General features: G+C 39.2%; 1 pseudogene; it reads right to left on the reverse strand.

Annotated features, from left to right (window-relative positions):
• Nucleotides 1-554: 554 nt before the first annotated feature.
• On the reverse strand, nucleotides 555-18,847 carry LOC115687865 (kinesin-like protein KIN-14B; annotated as a pseudogene).
• Nucleotides 18,848-19,194: the final 347 nt, after the last annotated feature.

Below are 19,194 nucleotides of genomic sequence, written 5' to 3' on the forward strand. Positions count from 1 at the left end.
ATCATTCAAGTTTTCATCTATCAAATATTGTCATAGTTCGAGTTGACATTGTTTGGCCCAAACGAGTGAGTTTTTTTTCTCGCATGGATATCTCCTATCCGGAGTCGCCACTGAACCTGGTCCTTTCTTATTAAAAACCAAAGAACGACGTTCGATAAATTATATATCGCCGCGGGAGCAATTTCAGCGAAACATATGCTAAACTTCATGGATTATAGAATGTATACTTGCTAAATATTACGGCAAGAACCACGCTGCAGGGGCGAAAGCCCTGCCAGACCCCTTCTCGGGTCATCCTTGTCTCGACTTGTCGATGAAATTTATCGACCTCTGTGAGAATTCTAGCATTTCTCAGCCTCACTTCCAAGCATTAGGACATACAATTTCAAGCGACAATACACCTAGTTACTTATCATGCCATTCACAGGACATAAGAGGAAAATACAAAAACTCAAACCTACATCCAAGTGAACATCCAATATTTCACGGGAACAAACAGGAATGGCTTGTCGGTTCCCGTCTCCGAACCTTCCTTAAAAAACAGAGATATGTTATCTATACATTAAAGAAGCCATCAGCTTAGCCCTCGACAAAATTACAATACCTGCAGTTACTTACACGCTTCTGCTCACCACTCAAAAACCCACAAAAAAACTGACAGGGCTACCCCCAAGAATGGACAAGTGAACAGAAGAAAAATCTCCTCATCAGAGCTTACAAAAAGACCTATGCGACTGCGAGTCAGTGGAATACACAAGGAACACCGATTTCTAGGTCTAACATCGTTCAACATGCCGCCCTTCTCCAACTTGACCACTAGATATTCCTAAGCGATGGCAACTTCATGGCCAAGGTCCCATACAGCTTGGAGTATTGAGCACGGGTCTCAACTGCCGTCTGGCAGAGGACGAGCCAGCTTAGAGCCTCAGGCATTTGGGAGAAGAGCTGCTTCATCTCCTCCAAGCTCATATTTTCCAGAACAGATGGCCTGGGAACCACCCTCACGATTTCACCGCCATTGGGTTCCAGAACGTGGGCGTCTGCTTTGATAACCAATTCGGAGTTAGAATTGGCTCCACATTTGATGATGAATGGAGTCATTGAGGCTGTGTTGATTTGCATGACGTTCCACTGAGCCACATCCAAATCTGTAGGTCTGGAAGCATGCGACTGTTCCTGCTCATCTTCTTCAGGAATCAACTGCAGCAGCACAACCAAAGAACGAATGACCCAGTAAGAACAAGGTCTATTATGTCGTATCAATGATAAGGTGCAAACCCTTATCAAATTCTCGTTGCTTGTTTTTGTCCTTCCGAATACTTCTTTCATGAATAGTTGTAAGCAATAAGGGGATTACTCAATACCATATAATTCTTGACCGAGGGTGATGAAGGAAACATATTCCTAACACATAATACAAAAATTGCGGAACAACGTGCCCATTCTACGCTTGAATCACCGATCGTTCGAAGTATATTACATGAAATGAACATACCTCTTTTACCACAGATTAAATGCACTTATCACAGCCTCGAGAGAGAGAACAATCCTTGAATTGTTGAACAAAACCCCTTCTTCTTTGTCCTTTAGTGAGAATGAGTTTTCTGATGATGAAAAATACAACACACACACACACTCTTACGTGTGTTCTCACTTTTGTTTCTAGACAATAACTGCCAAGTGCAGTTACTTTCTTTCATGGGCTGGGTTAGCCCATCATGGGCGGCCCATCTTCACAAAGAAAATCCATCATCTCCCACTCGCACATGGTGGGCTAAACATTAACTCTCTCTTCTTTGCAATATTCATACTAGCAAATAATCCGTGCGACCAGCATACTTCGAGAGCTCGTTGCGATGCATCTGTTAGGAATACATAGCAGCTCAAAATTGGGTACAACGTTTTCCGAGTAGATATAGTATGTAGTCCCCTAGATCAATCAGTCACATTTATATCCCCTTTGATCTCTTTTAGTATCTCGTATATTGTATTCACAACTATGATTTACTTAAAATCATAATTGGTCGACCTGTGAATACAAACATAGAATGTGACATCATAAATAAATTGATCTTCCTCTTTCCTTCAATCTCTCTATTTCAGTCCAGCTCGCTTTTCTAGAAATGCCCCATTAGATCGAATCATTCATGACCATTGGCAACATCCTAAGATAGCGAACACTGAATAGAAACTTTGAGAATAAGTTAGAGTCGTAAGGGCACTAAATGAGGAACTCATATTCTCAAGAGTTTCACACGGCATAAAGTTGAGATCAAAAACTTTTGCCACTCTTATCGATCGTCTTATGCATACGTAGTATGAAATACGTATTACGATATTAACTCCTTTCACGTGAAGCGTATGTCTTTACATTCAATACCGTACAGATGATAGTTCAGACATACCTAATGTCTAAACTTGAGTTCACGTATCTACTCCTCTAAAAAATCCATTAGAACTCACATCTGGCATCAAAGACAGATAAAGTAAAATATGTGGGTTATTTTACTTTCGGACATAGTAAATGTTATGTCCTCATCTTGGCACTTAGCTAAGTCAACATTTTTATTTTAAGCTTGAGCTCTCGATTATCACCTAGATAATAAGCCTAAAAATTGTCTCATCTCTATTTATCGCACAGTTAATAGAGGCGATTACCCGTGTAAGTGGGCTAATCTCATCTGTCAGACATACTTTCTCGATATAATGCACTAAGCATTAAGATACATAAATATTAAATAAATTCATAGGCATTAATAATGAGAGAGCAACTTCATTAAATGTGAACACTCAGGGAAAAATACAATATTCAGTACATCACTTTCTACGCAGTCCCAGAGATTTTACATGACCATAGAAAACATCTCTTGGAATTGGCTTCGTCATAGGATCTGCTATCATTCTATGCGTAGATATGTACTGCAAGTTCACATCTTTTCGTGCAACCATATCCTTGACAAAGTTATACTTGGTAACTATATGTTTGGTCTTGCCATGATATTTCGGATCCTTGGTGTATGCTATCGCTGCTTGACTATCACTATTGACTAACAATGAGTTTTCAGCATTCTTAGCAACACCTAAATGATCCAAAAATCTCTTAAGCCAAACACCTTCTTGTACTACTCCTGACAACGCCACGAACTCAGCTTCCATCGTGGACAATGCTATACATGTTTGTTTCTTACTGCTCCAAGATATGGCGCCATTATTCAGTAAGTAAACAAAACCAGAGGTAGATTTCCTTTCATCTAAATCTCCTCCCCAATCAGCATCTGAGTAGCCTTCAAGTCGCAGATCCTTGCCTTGATAACTCAGTGAATAATTAGCAGTACCTTTTAGATACCTCATGATTCTTTTTACGGCTTTCCAATGTGCTTGACCTGGATTGGATTGGTACCTACTTACCATCCCAACTGCAAAACATATGTCAGGTCTTGTACACATCATAGCGTACATTAAACTTCCAATAGCACTAGCATAAGGAACACGTTTCATTTGTTCCTTCTCTTGTGGAGTCTTAGGACACAACCTATGGCTCAATCCTTCACCTTTTGCAATAGGAGTATCCATGGGTTTACAGTCTTGCATACAAAATCGTTCAAGAACTTTATTTATATAAGTCTCTTGCGAAAGAGACAATAATCTCTTGGAACGATCTCTTGAAATCTTAACTCCAAGAATATATGCAGCCTCACCCATATCTTTCATCTCAAAATTGGACGATAACCAACTCTTAATAGTATTAACCAACTCCATATTGCTTCCGGCAATCAGTATATCATCAACATATAATGATAAAATCACAAATTGATCTTTGGATCTTTTGATATACACGCAATAATCTTCATCAATCATTGTAAAATCAAACGCCACTATGGCATTATGAAAACGTATATACCATTGTCTCGAAGACTGCTTAAGGCCATATATCGATCTTAGAAGTCGACATACTTTTTGTTCTTGGCCTTTCACAACGAAGCCAACTGGTTGCTCCATGTAAATTTCTTCTTCTAATTCTCCATTTAGAAAAGCAGTCTTTACATCCATTTGATGTAATTCAAGATCCATGCTTGTCACTATTGCCAGAATAAGGTGAATTGAGGCAAATCTCACTACAGGAGAGAAAGTTTCTTCATAATCAATTCCTTCCTGTTGATTATACCCTTTCGCCACTAGGCGAGCCTTATATCTTTCTATTGAGCCATCGGATTTGCGTTTTATTTTGAGAACCCATTTATTCCCAATAGCTTTGCGTCCTTCTGGAAGATCAACCAATTCCCAAACATGGTTTGACTTCATTGACTCCATTTCTTCTTTCATTGCAATCATCCATTTTTCTTTGTTAGGGCAATTTAGAGCCTCATTTACATTCCTTGGCTCGTCTTCATTTTGTGGAGCGATCATGAAAGTTTCCCCTTCAATGTCAAAACGTCGTCAGGGAATACTTTTGCGACTTGTTCGCCGTATGGAAGATTGTACACGTGGTATATCATTCTCCATTATGCTCCCACTTGGATTAGATAATGACGGAATCGTCTCATCAAAAGGTTGCAATTGAGATTGAGTCGAATTCAATTCCTCACTTCTCACATTGCTTCCACTTGGACGAACTTTATCGATTTCACTATCAGGATCCAAGGTTTCAAATAGTGAGTAGTTCTCACCTATTTCGCCCTTCTTAGGAAACTCATTCTCTAAGAATGTGACATCTCGTGATTCAAATTCAGTTATACTCCGACTTTCTTGCTCACCTATAAATACATATCCTTTTGAGGTTTCCGAATACCTTATGAAGATACTCTTCTTACCTCTAGGACCTAATTTCCCATACTTATGAGAAAATTCATGTGTATAAGCGGCACAACCCCAAGGTTTCAGAAAACTCAAAACGGGTTTTCTACTTGTCCATAACTCATACGGAGTGGAAATAACTGATTTAGAAGGCACACGGTTAAGTATGTAGGTAGCAGTTAATAAAGCGTCACCCCAAAAGGTGATAGGTAAGTTAGCCTGCGCCATCATGGATCTAACCATTTCTAGTAGGGTTCTGTTTCTCCTTTCCGCAACACCATTTTGTTGAGGAGTATAGGGAATAGACAATTGTCTTTCTATTCCCTTTCATCACACAAATTTCTAAACTCATCAGATAGATATTCTCGACCTCGATCGGATCTCAATACTTTTATTTTCTTATCTAATTGATTTTCCACCAAGTTCATAAATATCTTGAAGCAACCAAAAGCCTCAGATTTATGAGAAATCAAATAGACATATCCGAATCGAGTATAATCATCAATAAATATGATAAAATAAACAGCCTCATGTCTAGCCCTCACATTCATTGGACCACAAATGTCAGAATGGATTAACTGCAAAGGAAATTCAGCTCTTGTTCCTTTTCCAAATGATTTCCTTGTTGTTTTCCCAGCTAGGCAGTGTTCACAAGTGGGCAAGTCGACTTTTTCAATATTGCCCATTAAGCCTTCTTTGGCTAATTTATTCATTCGTTGTTGGCCTATATGGCCAAGCCTAGCATGCCATACGTTCACATCATTATCACACGAAGTAGAAGACGTGAAGTGGGAATAACAAACATTGACATTTACAGAATCAACATCCAGTACAATAAAACCATCTAGAAAATAACAACTATAATAACTCGTACCTAAATACAAGTCTACACCATTGTTATGGAAATTCAAATTAAAACCAAGTCGAATCAACACTAAAACAGACACTAAGTTCCGACGAATTTCCGGAGCATATAATATATCATGTAAGAACAAAGTGCGTCCACCACGCATAATCAACTGGCAGGTGCCAATTCCTTTAACCTCAGCTCTGGAGTTGTTCCCTACATAAATCCATTTAGTTCCCGTTGGAACTCGTCAAAATTCTACGAAGGCTTCTCTATCCTTCGCTACATGGTCTGTTGCTCCCGAATCTACAGTCCACAAAGGATTTGATTCAGTTAGAAATATAGAACTTGATACATAAACAAAGTTCTCAATAATACAAGATGAGTTAACCTTCTTTGGCTCACGACAATCGCGAGCAAAGTGGCCTTTCTTGCTACAGTTGTAGCACTTCACTCTTGACATCTTTTTCTCATGAGGATGCTTTCCTCTTTGGTGTTGTTCATCTCTTGGTTTCTTCCCCGAAGAACTCGCTCTCTTACCTCTCCACCTTCTGAACGAATCAGGACGCTTGCGCTTAGAGCTCGAAGGCCCTTGTGAGCTAGAACCTGCATAGTAAATGTCAATTACCGGCTTATCTGCCAGGAGGCGGTTCTCCTCTAGCTCTAAGTGGCGCACTGCATCTTCAAAGGTTTTGATGTTCTCATTGTGAGTTAGGTGCAACTTCATATGCTCCCAACTTTGAGGCAAAGAACGAATCACTGCTTGCACTTGCTGCTCATCAGTCAGAACATGGCCAGCATCCTTCAGCTCATTAATCATGTTTGACATTTTCCTTAAATGTTGTTTCATGGATTGACCATGTGGCTTCTTATATGAGTCAAATCTTATAGTGAGTTGTCTAAGCTTGGTTACAGATGTATGACCAAACCTTGCTGCCAATGCTTCCCACATCTCCTTAGCATTTTCAAAACGCCTAAACTCTCGCATGACATCATTTTCCATACTACTCAGCAACGTGATGCGAGCAAGAGAGTTCTTCCTTTTCCATACAGCAAATGCATCGTTATCTCTCTTATGTTGTGCAGTGTTTCCGTCTTCATGCTCTACCATAACCAGGTTAAGAGCTTCAAGAGCCTCTTGCTCTTCCAGCACATATTGGATTTTCATATGCTAAATTTCATAATTATCACCGTTAAGCTTCTCTCCTTTGTTCGTTCAAAGAACTATATTCTTTGATGTGAAGCCATGGTATCTCGAACATTTCGACATATACGCACGAATTATTAATGCCACTTATTTATGCATCAATTTTACACAAACTGATTATATTAATGAATAATTTCACATAGGCTTTAGATTCGAAAGTGTACTATGTTCCCAATCATCATCAAAAAACTTAATGTGAAATTACCGTTAATGTAATCATTAAGGTAAAATTACGTTCTTTAAAGTTACTAAAACTTTTAGAACTCCCACTCAACCAGATAATATTAATAAGACATATATTATAATATAATAGCACCATAAACTATTCATAACAGAAAATATCCGTCAACATCTATTCATTATAGAACTATTTACATGAGGAACAAATCCATCATAGGAAATAAACATTAAACACCAATATAAAAAGAACCATCCACCCAAGATATTTAACACCAACCTATATTGAACATATCCATAAGAGCTTATGAAAAAATAGATAAACACAATCAGGTGGTGATCTGCTTTCTAAAAACCGGAAATGACTCATGAAAAACCTCAGGAAATTCTATTTTCTTTGGCATCCAAATGGAGGCACTCGGAAAACCCCTAGATTCGGGCAACGTATTGCGCCGAGACCGATTCAATGTAAGGGTTGACGTCCTCCTTGCCCCGACCCGTATGTACTCTATCATGAATTGCTCCACAATCATCTTATAGCTCGGACCTTTTAAGGCGTCCCAAACCCTATCAATCATTCTTCCCAACTCATCAGGAATGGTGCATTTGAGGGCTCCGACCATCACATACCCTGGCATTACGAAACCGTTCCAAATTATATCTTGTATCATTTGGTTGACCTTGATGATGTGTGTCATTATGTCTTCATCAGCATCCCACTAGTAAAGAGCCAGCTTGATTCTTAGTTTCTCAAGCTTCTTCTTTTGAGCCGCCGTTCTAGTGATAATAGGGATTCGATATCTTCGTACCATTATTCCTGCAACAAATGCAGAAAAAATGAAAGGATTACTTATAATCCAAGGTATAATATTTCAAGAAACACATTCTACCCCTTCTGCCTCTTTTTTTTTTTTTTTTTTTTTTTTTTTCGGCGGTCAACGCCGGTCAACGGTGGTCAACGCCAGTCAATGGTCAACGGGTCAAGTCTACGGGTCGGGTGGACTATCGGGTCAAGTCGGATCCGGGTCGGGTCGGGTCTGAAAAAAAAAAAACCCGGTTGGGCAACCGCATGGCTGACGTCACCGTGATGTCAGCCACACCGCACACGCCCTCATGGCGCGTGCGGTGCACGCGCGCGGGGAGGAACCGCCACGCACGTGCCGGCGAGACCGCCACTTGCGGCGGCGCGTGTGGGCGCGTGCGGCTCCCCCCGGCGGAGTGCCACCCTTCATTTTGCTCGTATCGACGAGCACTACGACCCTATGCCTTCAAAAATAAAATTTATCGCACGGAATTTCGAGAAACGATCCCGAACAGTACGGTCAGTGTCGGTTTTCGTACCCGAGCGTTCGTCGGCGCCGTTTCACGAATTCCGGCCAATATTCCGTGTTATGCACACTTGCAACGATCAGGAAACAAAAACACATGCTCTGATACCAATGAAGGAAACATATTCCTAAAACATAATACAAAAATTGCGGAACAACGTGCCCATTCTACGCTTGAATCGCCGATCGTTCGAAGTATATTACATGAAATGAACATACCTCTTTTACCACAGATTAAATGCACTTATCACAGCCTCGAGAGAGAGAACAATCTTTGAATTATTGAACAAAGCCCCTTCTTCTTTGTCCTTTAGTGAAAATGAGTTTTCTGATGATGAAAAATACAACACACACACACTCTTGCGTGTGTTCTCACTTTTGTTTCTAGACAATAACTGCCAAGTGCAGTTACTTTCTTTCATGGGCTGGGTTAGCCCATCATGGGCGGCCCATCTTCACAAAGAAAATCCATCAGGTGACTATCACTCTGTCAAGATTAAGTTTAAAAGCAACGTCTTAGAGAGCATGAAAGTTTCCATAACATCCTATGCTGGACCGTCTCAACCAAACACTTGGACCATCAGAAAGTTCTGTCATCAAAACCTTGTGGTCTGAATCTTTGCAAGAACTTTGATATTATTGTTACGCAGATCTATAGGACATTCCCCATATCATCCAACATTTTACTTACTGATCTAATTTTACTAAATACTGACAATCATTGCCAGGTTTTATGAGACCCTGCATGGTTCTTAGCCATATGGTATAGATGCGCATGAATTATGTAACCCAAAAAAAAGAATCTACAGGATTGAGGGTTTTTTGAAGGTTAACAAACCTCGACAGCATTACAGGCATCAGAGATTTGTTTTTGGGCACAAGGACGATCAATGTGGAGGAGGGAAGGCATCCGCTCTGCAAGTTCATCCAGAGATGCTAGCATTGCTGCCTTCGTACTTCTGCTCAAGGTGTTGACGGATGATTGTCTCATTATTTCCTGCTCAAAATCAACCAGCCTCCTTTCTTTGTACATAGACTGGACATCCACGTGAGAAATAAGTACAAAGAACAGTTTCAACCTTGACTTGCTTCAATATGCCATCAAGAGAAACAAGAGATGCTAATCTTGCATCTTCAGCAGCAGTGCAAATGGGTGAACCACCACCATCGAGTGTTAGTATGGCCACATCGTTTCTCATTTGTCGCAAAATCTGATTTTGTTAGAAACATAAGGAGCAAACAGAAAGAACTAAGTCAATCAAGTCAAATCATTCAAGGATGCAGTTTAATACAGATGTAACAAATTAAGTCTGGTGACCACTGACACACGCATAGATCTGCACCTAATCCTACGCCAAAATGGAACACAAGACCTCCGCCCACATATTAATATTATTCACAGATGGACCCTATGTCCATTAAGGAAAGTCACTCAATTACATGTAATAGAGATGAGTAAAAGCGCCACTGTCTCTAGTTTATGCATTTATCAAATGAACATAGTTTAAGAATGACTCCAATACTTATTTTTCTAATTAACCAAGGGTTGAGCTTTGGCACACCTCTCTTTGGATGCAAACACACAATTGTAGTCTACCAACTAAAGTACCTTCAACATAGTTGTCAAATCAAGATACGTATCGTGAATCAAAATCTTAAATTTATGAATATTGGATCGAGGATCGAAACAAATATTATCGTAAGATTCGGTAGAGTTCCTAAAATTAAAATTGTGCCGGGCATTTTTAAATTTTGTAAACAACGTAATAAAATATGAAATGAGTAAGATTTATGATCCATTACATGGAAAACTAAAATTCAAGTACAAGTTATGATCCTATGCATAAGAAGATAATTTCCCACTGTTTTATTAACAAAAGGATTACATTCAAATGTAAAATACAAATTTCTATGTCATTGACTCATTTTATTTCGTCTTTTATTGTAAAGTACAAAGCGTACTTTCAATTATTTTGTTACTATCAAAATAGTGCCCGCAGATTAAAATGCGACGAGATTTACATTATTTTATAGGAAAACGTACAAAAAAAGAATCACTTGCATAGATAGATACGCAAAGAATTGTAGATTCACAGGTGAAGCGATAGATTCACTTGCGATTTAGGAGATAACAATTGACCTAATAGATACATATCGCTTCGACCTTGAATCAAATCGAACCATACAATGCAAATCAACAGTCAACCAATTGCGATCTCTTATCCCTTCTCATTTTGTCAGTTTCTTCCGTATTTTATTTGGCCAACAGCGGTTTCATGTCATTTTTGGACAATGTTTGTCGAACTAGATATTGACAAAAGAAATGTTTATCATCCCTTATGCCCTGCTCCACCCCCCCGCGCCCCGGACAAAAGAAATGTTTATCATCCGTTACGGCCCCCCTCTCTCTCTCTCTCTCTCTCTCTCTCTCTGTCAACACTTCTTAAACACTCTTTCTCCTCTTTCAGATATAATAATCTCCCAATGACACCATGATCTATAGACACATGGCTTATTACATCCTCTACCCATCTCTAACTCTCGTTAGGGACAATCAATCCTATTGCCGTCACTAATGAGAAGGACTGAGTCACGTTGTGCAGCGCAGCTTCGCCCCCTTCCCACCACATAACTTTCTGAATAAGAAAAGAAAAGATCCACTGACAAGGGCAGAGGAGATCAGCTACAAAAACCACCGTTCTTCTATATATATGTGCGCGCGCACACGAGCGTCACTTTTAGATTAACTGCTATTTAAGAGTTCATATATCCATTCATAATTATGTTAAATTAGTATATATAGGCCCAAGTAGTGAATATGGAAGAGTACCTGTCTTCTCTTATCAACAAAAGATTTGAGATCTGAACGAAGCTTTGCTACATGTGCCAAGTCCTCTGCCTCTTCTGTCGCCAAGGTTCCAGCAATATCCTGATGTAAGCCATGGAGATTAACATCATCTTAATAATAATTGCAGTCATTTGTTCAAAATTATGGCAATTATGCTGCAGTGACATAATTGATGCATCCAATTGATGAAGTCCACCGTTGATCAACACCTACCTTCAGGTCCTGTAATTGAGAAGTATAAACCCTCTTAGTATAATCTGATAGAAGCTGACCGAGAGCGTCTGTTTTTGGGGGCATAGCAATGCCAAGTCCAGCCATCCAACCATTCATAATGGCAGTGGAGAATTTTTCCGACTGAATAGTTCCTCTCATTACATCATCTACAGTCATAGAGAGGAACTCAAAGTTTTTTACAAGCCAAAAGTTAATCTGATGTCGCAGCACTCTGGAGTATGCGCAAAAAGGGTAGCAAGGGACTTATTTCCAGTAGAAAAGCTTTTAGCCTCTTCAGTTATTTCTCTGAGTTTTCCTCCTGTGACATGTTGCCACCAAGTTTCCTAAAAAGGGGTTATAGCATTCGGTAAAAAAGTGAAAGCTTGAAATACGGAGAAGTCAATATCCCAGATAATAACCATCTATAGGAATAAATGAGCGAGAAGCTCATGATATAAAGTTAAATGCGGCCAGACTGAAGATGCCCTTCAACGTAGTTCTGTTCTTATCATCAGTTTCTATTTGGTTTTAGATTCATGGCATGTGTATCTTTCACGTCTTTCAAAAGACTAGCAACACTAGAAGAACAGCGCGAACCTGATTGACACCTCGAAGCTTTAAGACAACTGAAGAAAACTTAGACTTTTTCACAGGCTTTATGTTGACTTTGAATCCCTGGATCTGCTCCTCAACATACCCTGATCTACCAGGGCTGTTACCTTGGCTAGAGCTTCTACTACGTCCACAATTTGCTTTTTCTAAGAAGCAATCAACAGGCAAAACCTACAGTTCAAAGAGTGACAACAAGCACCAGGGGTAAAATGAAATGTTTGGTCAGATGTATAAAAAACCAGATAACATGCATATTATAAAATACTAACGCCGGAAATTGGAGCCTAAAGGAGGTATCAGAAATTGTTACCTTGATAGACTGCAGCTCTGGTGATCTAGTAAGCAAAGACTGAATATACAATATCCTGGCAAATGAGACAAGCATGGTATCCAGAAAGCTCCTCCGTTCCATTCTACGAATAAACGAAAAAAGAGCATCTCTAATTTCAGCAAGAATCTCACGATCTCTGGGAGCATCTGCCCTGACGACAGCAACCAAAACCTGCACTACCATAATATTGGCAATTAACTATGATATAATTTAAGACGTTCACCGTGATCAACAGAAATAACATAATTATGCAGAATGGAACAAATACTAAATTAGATGACCATATCATAAACAGCCGCAGTATCTTTCTATTTTTGAAACATTAACTCACCAGCATGCTGTAATTCTTTCTAAAATAGTAAAAATTGTCATTCAAGCCCAATTTGTGGAGACCGGAAATTGTATATTCATGAAATATACTGTACTTGCAATTACTTCTTTTTAGCTTTTTGCTCAATACTTCTGTTTTAGCATTTGAGCTTTGAGTTTTATTTGATATTGAGAACATCAAATGTTTAAAGACATAGCATTGGCACTTAGATATATTTGAACTCATGTAGAATCATTTAAAAATTACGAAAACGTACTATTCAGAAGAGAAAACCAAAAGCTACTTTTTGGTCTTTCACAAAATGAACGAAAATACACTCAATAAGAAACACAAATGAACAATTTTGAGATAAAAATTAGAAGATAAAGTAAGAAACTATTACCAATCACTATTTTTCTCTACCAAAGACAAAGCACACCAATTGACAATGATTCGATCATGAAAATACTACCTACAAAAGGATAAAACTTTATACATGTTGAATGACAAACCGGTGATGAAAGATCCATCAGAAGTTTTTTTCCTTTCCACTTAATCAACACGTGATTAAGCCCTCATTATTTTTCAAATGCACAGGAATATCATTAAGCAAGTATACCAACTTCAAAAGCCTGTCTCCTTCATCAGAAATGGCAACAGGATCAGCATACTGTTCTGGATCAAAGTCATTCAATGCCGCAGTCAGGTATTCTCCCTCTGGGGTAGTTTTAACTTTCTCAGAACTTGTTCTGACCAGAGTAACTGAACCGGTAGACATTTCAGCAGTTAATGGCGAAGGAACAACATTGAGAGTATGTCCAACAATGTTGTTATTTGTCCTGGAAAAACCGAAAATGGAAGAATGGACAATGTATAACATGCTGTAGGTTAGAATAACACAAAGCATTGTTCATCTCAGAAACGCACCGAGATGGGATATTTTCTGTTCCTTTTGATAATGGGCTTGATATCTAAAAAGATTGACAAGATTGTCAGAAATCTGAGAAAGTATCCTTACCAAAAGAAACAAGTTAACTGAAGAGCACCTTGCATAGTCACCCAAAAATATAGAAAAGTTTAGTCAATGGAGTAGAAGCCTCCAAATATGAAAAACCAATACAGCCCTTGAAAACAATTGAGGAAGCAGACAAGTCAAACACCTTTCACTTTAGCCCACGAGTTAAAAGAGGCCGAGTTGATTCTTAGTCACCATGGAGGAACTCAAATGAAATTTTACTGCGTATTCAAAGGTTTAATCTAAACGAATTTTAATTTCCCTAAACATATTATTGCCAAATTTATTGTCATTGCAGCTCTAACCTAAAGATGACCTGAATTACACCCCCTTTTGTGACCCAAATTATACACCCCCAACTCGTATAAATTGGACCGTGGAGGCAGCTATACAAATGATTAAGGATGTATTAAACTACCATGAGCAGATTTCACACTCTCACAAGTATTTGAAACCATGAGCACCTAATGCTATCAAACTGACACCAGGTAAGACTTGACATTCTCCTATCTGTACATTTGGACCTCCAAAAATTTATTCCATTCTGCATAGAGAACAGAAAACACTTTCTCTGACTGGAGAGAGCAAAAAAAATTGTCAGTTGATGCACACGACGATATATGCGAATGCTGCAGTAAATTTCATATTATAGCTTCTGCAAGTATCTTTTCATCCATCGCATCTGCCAGTTCAGCACCCATGAGAACTCTACAACTTACAAACAAGTCACAACCGGATTACTAACATGGATCTCATCTTATCACAATAGAAAGCTGCTGAAAGCAGAAGAGTAAAGGTTCAACATCTTTACAGGACAATGACCATAGGCAAACCTACTGACTTGCACTGGAAATTATAAACCAATAACTGAGGCAGTGAAGATTAGGCACACCTGGGCTACATCAATCTGAAGTCTGAACAACTGTGGATCCACTCAAGCCCTAGGTGGGACCTCACAGTGGTCTACAGCTGCTATGCAACCCGAGAGCCATTGCAGCTCTTAAAAAGAAGAGGATAAAGAGAGCAATAGTCACAGATATGAACTGAATACAGCACTCAAAGAAACTGAGGTTCTACAAAAGTCCATCTACAGTTTTTCCCCTGCATCATGGTACTGTTAGGTAAAATTATAGTACTAACAGGAATAAGACTTTATTTGGGGTGAAATGGTCAACGAAGCTTTTTCAGTGAGTCTATCAAATAGTTTCCCATTTCCCTCATGCAATCTCTGCAAGAGTAATTCATTGTTACAAGCATCAAGTCTTATCGACATCCAGATAGAGATTGCATAAACACCATGATTTATAAGAAATTAACTGCTTACGAGTGTGTTCTAAATTTGCCCATTATGCAACTACAATTTCCCCAACATATTGCCCACATAAAATTTAGACGTGTTGAGAAAAATGAAGCCCACTGTTTGGCAAACACAGTCACAGCTATCAAACTACACATGCATATAAAAAACAAACAGATCATTTCAAAAATATGATGAACACCTCAAGCCAAAGTGTCCATAAGATCAACTTATGCTTTTATGTTAGTTTCCAACATTAACAACTGATCTGCTTCAGTACTGTTCTATTGACAAAGCAATTGTTCCATATAGAATTGTTACAGCTGCTCCTTTTGCTGAATAAAATATAATCACGATATTTCATGCTTTTATAAAGTAATTTGGATTCGCTACGGTCACTAGCACTGGAAGCCACTAGCCCTGGTTCTGATTTCAGATTCAATTGGTTGTTAGTATCTTCCTTGTAAAAATGTGAGCAACACGACCATAATGCCCATCTTTACCACTCTCACAATGCCTCCATCCCCACCGAAACAAATAACATTAAAAATACAGAAAGTGCAAATGAAAGAGAAGAAAGATAAACAACATAACTCCTTTAATGACTGCCTGGCACATCACGGCTGAGGAAACCACCAACTGAATAGACCGTCGACCTTTAACCAGAAAAGAAAAGGCAAAATACCAAACATATCCTTTTCTGGTGGGATAATTTTCTCATGGAAAATAATTGAAAGAATTACAGGATCAGCATAAAGCAATTAGGCATATAGGCACACCAACTCTAGTAATTGTTACTTCGGATCACAAGAAACCAACACCTAATAGGGGAAAAAAGACCGCGAGTTTTTTCTCTTCTCATGTGCGCACGAGGGAAGAGTAGAGAGAGAGTATTTGGAGGCAGGAGGAATAGAGCAGCAAACTTAGCATATAGAATCGATCATACAACAGAATATCCATGTGAATTAGCATACCTCAAATAATGCATCAAATTTTTTTAGCTCCTCTTCAAGTTTCTTGGTCACTATTGAAGAATCCATTCTATCACTAACAGCTTCCGGAAGTGATTGTACTTCAAGGCCTGAATCTACAGCACATTTTGACTTAGTTTCACTTGAAAGAAGGGCGTCATTAAGTGGATGCTCAAGACTTCTAATCTTGGCCTGCATCATGAAGATAAGGGCAAGGGAAAATGTCATTACAAGAGTTGCATTTAACCTGGAAGCAGAAGATGTCATATCACATATCTGACTTTCCAGCATTGGATGACCATAAACCCAAAGCATTATCACAGAAAAGAAGTGCAGCAAGTATATATTTTTCTACATCTAAGTGAAGTCAGATGCTAATTAAACCAAAAAGAGGGAAAACGATTCATGCAAGGACAAGAAGATGCAAAAACTAGTTTCCAAATGACTTGGATGCACTATCCCTCTTTAGAAAAGTAACTAAGTGACCAGATAATGTGAAACCCAGATAGGGCTTACGGATAATGACTTAAAAATGTAAAGCAACCGACCAACTTAAAAGATACAAATTGTCTAATGCATTCCCATTACATTTTAATGCAGCAGAACTATGTGTACCAAACTGAGGTACATAAGAACACCCTCACGCACTTTTGTGGATACTGAGACAGCATCTGCAAGCCTACAGACACAAACACCAATGAAGAAGTATGGGCACACAAGCACATGCTCCCACTTAAAGGCACACAAAGACCACATGCAGACACCAACATCTCTGTACTTCAACAAAACATTGGAGCCATATCAATTGTCTCCCATCACATACAAACTAGAATTATATCGACTTTTTTCAGTAATATTTGGCGGTTTATTTGACAGAAATAGGACCGTTGTCAAAACTTTCCAGGAACAATTATAGCCATAAAAAGCATATTTCAAGAGCTCCAAGAGGCAAATCCTGAGAATCCAAGATCCATAAAAGAACGGGAAAGCATATGATCAACTTAGTGTTGAGATAGATGAAAAAGCACATGCTGAAAAGCATTAAGTTTCAAATAAGACGAACTTGCAAAGACTGAATAGTTGAATCTTGCCGCTGTATCTGCAGCTTCCGATCCTGCTCCAGCTGTGCCAATTGAGCAAGTTCATTTCTGAGCCACGCATTATGCTCCTTCTGTATCTTATGCTTATCTGCCGGCATTATGTTCTCAGACTGCATCAGAAAAGTTATGATTTCAGTACATAAACCTCATTAAAAACCACAGATGGAAATCATTTCCAAATCAAAACACAAAATTTTCCCGGATTTATATTGAACTGCTCATGCACATACTAGAGATGAGGAAAAAGTTAATTAAAAGTATATTATTCGGTGGGAGCGTGTTTTGAGAGAGAGAGAGACCATAGTGTGCGTCTTTGCTGAGTCACTTTGTCCATAAGCAAATGTTGACACGTTAAATCCATCCAAAGCTGATTGAACCAAAGGTTGAACATCACTGAATATCCCAGCTGCACATGCACCAGTCCGACTGTAAGATAACAAACTTCCAAGCAAACCAGCCAGGTAGGTAGTAAATACCCAACTTTCTTCAAATGCTGCCAGTTATGTAACAAAATGAATCATTTTCTAGCTCACCCTGTCCAACATGAGGTCCATATACCCTACGAATTCATAATCTTTCTTAGGGTTGGTACTGGTTTCATCACCAGTGTTGACACGGATAGTAAGATTATCAGGGAATTCTACGGCAGAGGGACCTTCATCTTCAAATACTGGTCTCGAATGACAGAACACCTTTATGTTTCCTGAAATTAAAGGCATATTCAAATCATTATAGAAAAGGAAAATGCCCATAACAAATTTCTGACCAAAATTTTGTACAGACTGAAAGAAGGAGGGTTGGAAATTGAAGAGAAGAGCAATTGAAACAAATTATCATAGTAAGAGGAAGAGAGCACACAAAGAAGATAGAAATTCACTATCTTGATTGATTTCTGTGCTTCCATCAAAGATTAACCAATTGAACTATAGTCACTCGGCAACTGACTAACAGATAGCTCAACTTCTAAACCAAACAGTTAATTAATGTGTGCGCACCTCCTGCACTGATAGCCAACCAAATGGCTTCAAGATGATCTGTCCATCTCACTTAAACACTATTAGTGTGACTGAGGTCGACCAATCCGGTGATTGGGCAGTCACTGGGGAATTGCTGATGCGAAAGGAGTCCAAATGGAAATTATGTCACTGGTGACTGGACTCTTGTCTGAAAATCATATCTCTTTGGGAGTTCTCCCATTACTTTAATCCAAGAGATTCAATTTCTTCGTGACCACTGACCAAAGTACCAGAACTGGTCCTCAGGAGGAGGAAGGAAAAACGCAAAGTGAAAAATCATTTTCGTGCTTGATTTCTAGCATCCATATACCAATTAATGAATGTCTGAGGTATAATCAGTCCCGAACTAACAGACAGCTCAATTTTTCAGACTACCAAGTGATCAATAAAAACGGATCACGAACTGATAGCTAGCAGCACAATCTCGAGTTGATCTGCACTACATCATTAAAACTCTATCAGTTGTATTCCAGTTTGATCTTACTTGTTAAACTCGAGTTTTGTCATCCTACACACTGCAAAATTGTTCTACAAGTAAGCTATCTCTATTCGTCCACCTGACAGGGACATCATCCCGAAAATAAATTACAATTAAAACAAGAAATTTTCTGACATCTTGGCTCATGCATCCAGGTACTCCCGCTCACATTCTTCGCGTGGAAAGTGGAAGAACTGAATTTAGAAAGGGAAAAACTGACCTCTTGATGTCAACTAGTCATTGAACAACTTCTTCTTCTCCCTAACAAGTGTTGCTATCCTAGCCTCACCTTCAAGGGCAGCTTGTTCTCATACAAACAGAGAACCCAGTCAAAACCAAAAAGAGAAAGCAAACACACGTCAAAGCTACAACAGAGGCCATATCCTCACCTAGCTTCAGCGTCTTGTCAGTGAGAGCGCCCAGGTAGCGCGTGACTCGATCGAGCGTCGCATTGGAATACTCCTGCGAAGAGGCGAGGGAAGCGAAGGCTCTCTTAGGTTTAGCCGATCATCTCGTCTCGCTCGATAGGTTTGGGTTGCAGGCGTGGCAATGTGGAATCCGCGGCCGAATGCCTCCAAGGTCCTCGAGGTATTTGCAATGCTCCGATTGTCTCGCTTTGCTTTTGCTCCGATTGAGTTTGTGGAGTTCTT

The sequence above is a fragment of the Syzygium oleosum genome, unplaced genomic scaffold (genome assembly GCF_021117445.2).
Source record: "Syzygium oleosum isolate NSW1041296 unplaced genomic scaffold, Sole_v2.1 Sole_v2.11, whole genome shotgun sequence".
In the NCBI taxonomy this organism is placed as follows: domain Eukaryota; kingdom Viridiplantae; phylum Streptophyta; class Magnoliopsida; order Myrtales; family Myrtaceae; genus Syzygium; species Syzygium oleosum.